Source organism: Lepidochelys olivacea, assembly GCF_965140295.1.
Source record: "Lepidochelys olivacea isolate rLepOli2 genome assembly, chromosome: 19".
NCBI classification, from domain to species: domain Eukaryota; kingdom Metazoa; phylum Chordata; order Testudines; family Cheloniidae; genus Lepidochelys; species Lepidochelys olivacea.
This window is the reverse complement of record NC_140429.1, coordinates 16,669,678-16,675,495: the sequence shown is the minus strand read 5'-3', so window position 1 is coordinate 16,675,495 and position 5,818 is coordinate 16,669,678.

Sequence of the window (5,818 nt, the reverse complement as noted above, 5' to 3'; positions counted from 1 at the left end):
CTCGGTCGTGATTTAATTTATGCACTGGTGTGAAAAACAATTAGTAAACTAATATTTTGAAACTAGTGCCAAGTAATGATTCTTTCAAAATTCATCGGAATTAATGTCTCCAGCCCTGCCAAAACCAAGAGGGGGAAATCAGCTATTGGCAAGATGTTGACTCTTTCTAAATTTGTGTGTCTTGGGTGAATCTAAAGCAGTAATTCCCTTTCCTTGGCAACATAGTCGTGTTCCCCACCCCCTCACCCCGAGACTTATGGTTATCCTCATGTATTGTGAAATCTTCCCAAATGTTTCCACATAGTTTCAAACCACAAAGTGGGCGGGGGGGGGGGTGAAGAAGAGGATAACTACAGTTCAGATGGAGTTTACGATTGCTGCTCAATTTCATAATTGCAGGGTGAATCAGCAGGGAGCAAGGTTTCAGTCAATACCATGACCCCATGGCCGGTAACCTTCATACAGATCAGCTGAAAATGGTTTCCCTTGATGCTCTCCTGACAAATCCATGAACTTGAACTCAAGGATTATTTTATCTTTCTTTCTCTGACACAGAAATTCTGTATCATAAGACTCTTGCTGAGCACTTCCTCAAAGTAGATTCTTCTCAACACTAGTTGCTAGCTTCTTACATTTACACTATATACAACTGAACCTGCTGACAGGTGAACTGGTCTGCTATGAAAATTTGGTTTATAGGTAAGTTGAATGAAAGTCCCAGGGCTTGTCTAAAAGGGAACACTTAGTAATTAACTTGTGGTGTAAACTCAATGAACATAAATTAAAACACATTCACCGCCTGCTCCCAGTATGAATGCAGTGGGACCCCAGCTGCATGCGCGTTACACATGGTGCGTACCACTGGCAGGGGCAGAACCGGACCCACAGCAGCGCCAAGGAGAAAAAGGGCTGGCCGCCTCATGGCCCGCTCAGTTTGGCCTGGTGACCCCTCCATCATGATGGGGAAGGAGGAAAGGGGACAAAAGTGAGTTGCAATTCAAAGCCTGAGGCTTGCAGCGCCACTCAGGTCATGACGGAAGGCCGTGGTGCCAAACGAAGGCCGTGGTGCCAAACCTGAGTGGGTAGTGGGGTGGCCAGTGCTGCTCCCACTTACTGCTACTGTGGGGCCACCTCCTGCACCTTGGCTCCCTCTGCCAGGGGCCTGCCTGACCTCACCCCACTTCCAGCAGCCCCTGTCCCATTTGTTCTGCCTGCAGAACTCACTCAGCCTCAAGACTTGCTACAAGTACAGGGAGCCACAGTGAGTGTCCACACAGGGTAGCTGGCCAGGAGAAGGGCGACAGGGAGCCCTGTGGGAGGGGTGGACATGAGGGGGGTCTTGACTACGGGCTGGGCTCTGTGATGGGTCGTGGCGGGTGACTCACTTTTTTTTTCTTTGCTCTGGGTGGGAGTTTTACTGGACAAGAAACTTGGGTGCATTGTGCCTACCAGGTGAAACATTTCTGGGGGCAACTGTGTGGGCGTTTTCATTCAGGAGCAAAGTGGCTGTAGATCGCTGTACGTCAATTAGCCTGCAGTTACAGTGAACTAAGACCAATTGCGCCTGAATGAGAGCATCCACACAAGAATTTAATTCGCTTTAACTCATACACATTTATTTTGCACCTTTATTTGATTTGCTTTAATTTCCTGAATGTCCCCATATAGACAAGCCCCCAGATTGCTTCAGAGCATCACAACGCGCACAACAGAATCCTGCTTTTAGAGTGAAATTTACTCCTGTGTAGAGAGCCAGCACAGGGCCTAGGTTCCACTTAAGACCTTCTTAAGTCCCAATTTTAGGGCTTAAGTAATGCACAGACCTTGCTCTCTGCAAAGGCTGAATTTCACCAGTAGTGTACCTCCACTGAGAGGGAAGTTGCCCTAGGGAAAGAGGGCTTCATTGTACAATCAACTGATTTTAAAAAGCCAAGGCACCTTTTCCCTGTTAATGATGACTGCCTCTAAGAGTCAAGAGTGTAACGCTATTTCAAAAAAGGGGAACATCTTTGTGGGACTTATTAGCAGGAGTGTTGTAAGCAAGACATGAGAAGAAATTCTTCCGCTCTACTCCACTCTGATTAGGCCTCGACTGGAGTATTGTGTCCAGTTCTGGGCACCACATTCCAGGAAGGATGTGCACAAATTGGAGAGAGTCCAGAGAAGAGCAACAAAAATGATTAAAGGTCTAGAAAACATGACCTATGGGGGAAGACTGAAAAAATTGGGTTTGTTTAGTCTGGGAAAGAGAAGACTGAGAGGGGACATGAGAACAGTTTTCAAGTATGTAATAGGTTGTTACAAGGAGGAGGAAGAAAAATTGTTCTTCTTAACCTCTGAACATAGGAGAAGAAGCAATGGGCTTAAATTGCAGCAAGGGAGGTGTAGGTTGGACATTAGGAAAAACTTCCTAACTGTCAGGGTGGTTAAGCACTGGAATAAGTTGCCTAGGGGGGTTGTGGAATCTCCATCATTGGAGATTTTTAAGAGCAAGTTAGACAAACACCTGTCAGGGATAGTCTAGATAATTAGTCCTGCCACGAGTGCAGGGGACTGGACTAGATGATCTCTCAAGGTCCCTTCCCGTTCTATGATTCTATGATTCTAGGGCAGGCTGGTGACTCCCTCCATCCCTCGCTGAAAGATAATTCCAAGTGAAACTCTAGTGGTTCAATTAGGGTACACCATTTTGCATCTGATGGCTGAAATGTAAACTTTAGTACCAAAATGCTGGCCAGAGTGGCAGATACAGAATGTGGATATCCTACAAACTAGGTACCAAAGAGGATAAGTGTGCTCCCCACCATTTGGAGCATTTAATTTTACCCAGACATTACACAGTGCAGTCCGCACATTTCAGTGATTACCTTCATATCCTCCATGCACTCATAAAAGCAAGGCTAGATTGTGCTGGTCATGAAGGGCGAGATTCTGCCACCCTTAGTCTCCCTGAGTTCAGGGCCACAACTCATGGCTAAGGTCCTACTCACCATAAAAAGGGTTGGAGGATACAGCCCATTTTAATTAGGTTGGACAGCAGTGGTGGCTATAGTCTGAGGCTCGGTCTACACTACAGAGTTAGATCAACATAAGGCAGCTTACCTTGACCTAACTCTGTAAGCGTCTACACTACAACATTGCTCCCACTGATGTAAGCTGCCCACTATACTGATGCTTAGGTCACAGTAGTTAGGGCCTGTTGGCAGTCAGCCTCACGTGGGGCTCACAACTGGAGTCCCCCACCCTGGGGATGACAGCCCAAGTTGTCAGCATCACGTGGGGCTCACAACTGAAGCCCCCACCCCAGGGATGACAGCCAGCTCCAGCTGCAGGCCCCAGGGCAGGGCCAGGGCGCTCCAGCTGTCAATGCCCCACACAGTTGATGGATGTGCTCCTGGTGAGGATGCATACCACTGACAGAGGGGGCAATGTGTGGACATGAACCATGGTGGCTGCATGTCAACCTACATTAGGCTGATTTAATTCTGTAGTGTAGACAAAGCCTTAGTCACTGGATATAAAACAGAAGCACAGAATTAAAAGATGGAAAAGAGCCATTAGGTAGGTCAATAGCATCAAGGAAACAATAATAGTGATTAAATATAAGTAAGCCTCTGTGTTTGTCACGGAGGTCACGGAAGCCACAGATTCCATGATTTTCCGTGACCTCTTGTGACTTCAGCAGCGGCCTGTGTGGCTGGCCTGGGAGCAGCCTGAGCAGCTTGGGCAGCCCCCGGGTCTGTTGCACCGGCTGCTGCTGGGGCAGTCTCGGGCCCCGCAGCAGGAGTTTGGGTGGGGGGGCTCAGAGCTGGGCATTGGATTGCGGGGCGGTGCTTACCTGGGAGAGGTCTCCCTGGAGGAGCAACAGGAACTCCCCTCCCTCAGCTCCTAGCTCCACGTGCTGCCTCCACCTGCAGGCACCGCCCCCGCAGCTCCCATTGGCCATGGTTCCCAGCCAATGGGAGCTGCAGATCCAGGACTCGGGGCGGAGCAGAGGCGGCATGTGGAGCTAGGAGCTGGACATCGCGGCTTCCCAGGAGCTGGGTAGGGAACCTGCCCCAGCCCCGCCAACGCACCCCCCCCCCGTATCTGTGGTACTCCCTGGGCTGCGCGCTCCCAGCACCCGCCGCACTCCCTTGGGCCACGCCCCCCTGATCACCCACTGGGCTGCCACCCCAGCACCCACGGCACCCCCAGGGCGCCACCCCCCCAAGTTTTAACCGGGGTATATAGTACAAGTCATGGACAGGTCACAGACTGTGAATTTTTGTTTACTGCCTGTGACCTGTCCATGACTTTTACTAAAAATACCCATGACTAAAACATGGGTCCCCTCCTGTTCCTTGCAGCATATTCTCCAGTTGTTTGCTCACATCAGTGCTAAGTGTTTCCAGTGATGTAGTGCCCATCCCAGGCAATGCAATTCCTATCACATTTTGCTGTGTAAGGACACAGAGAAAGCTGCACAATGATTCTCAGTCTTTGACTAGTGTAGCCCCCAAGTAGCTCAGCCAGGTTCCTGTCCCTGGTAGGGAAGGGGAGCCAGGGCAGACTCAGAGGTAGAGAGAAGAGCCACTATGTAGAACGACAGGGGCCCCGTTGGTTTGGGGAAGGACTACAGGCGTGCCCTCTCGGAGGAGGGGGCAGAGTCAAATGATTGACAAGAGACAGCCCGGAAAAAAGAGCTAGCCTGGAGTGGATACCCCCCCTGGGGGCACTGCTGGGGGGGAGAGGCCACTTGGGAGCATTCTGGAACCAGCCAGGGAAACGGCAGGACTGGCTATGTGGGAGGCTGATAAGGCCCAGGTAGGGTTGCCAACCCCCCCGGTTTGGCTGAGAGTCTCCCGGAATGGGGCTTGATCTCCTGGAGGCTACTGAAGCCAATCCGGGAGATGTTAGGCTGCTAAAATTCTGGCGGCGCAGCAGGGCTAAGGCAGGCTTCCTACCTGCCCTGGCTCCAAGCTGCTCCGGCATGTCCAGCAGTGGCTCCTAGGCAGAGGCGTGACAGAGGGTCTCTGTGTGCTGCCCCCGCCCCAAGTGCCAACTTCTCAGCTTCCATTGGCCACCCCTGAACCTAGGAGCCACTGCCGGACATGCCACCGTTTACAGGAGCCACCCAAGGGCATCGCCACCCGGCTGGAGCTTGCACCCCAAACCTCCTCCAGAACCCCAACCCCCTACCCCATCCCTACGCCCCCTTCTGCACCCAAACTCCTTCCTAGAGCCCACACCCCGAATCCCCTTCTGCACTCCAACCCCATGCACCATCCCTGAGCCCATTCCCACACCCAAATTCCCTCCCAGAGCCCACACCCCCTCCTGCACCTTTATCCCCTTCCCCAGCCCCCTCCCGCACCCAAACTCCCTCCCGGAGCCCACACCCCGAACTCCCTCTTGCACTCCAACCTTTTGCCCAGCCCAGAGCCCACTCCCACACTCCAAACCCCTCGACCCCACCCCCCAGCCCATAGCCCCCACTTCCTCCTGCACCACAACCCGCTTCCCCAGCCTGGTGAAAGCGAGTGAGAGTAGGGGAGAGCGAGTGATGAAGGGAGGGCGGCTGGAGTGAGCGGGGGCGGGGCCTCAGAGAAGGGATGGAGCAGGGGTGTGATCTTGGGGAAGGGGCTGGGCAAGGGTGTTTGGGTTTGTGCGATTAGACATTTGGTAACCCTAGACCCAGACCTGCTTGCAGGGTTCCCCTGAGAACTGGCCTCTGGGGACCTGGAAGCAAGAACCCCCAGCCTGAGCCTTTCCCTCTCCAAAATGTAGAGCTTTGCTGAGAAAACTTCCCCCAGCCCGGCGGAGTGAGCACCCCCAG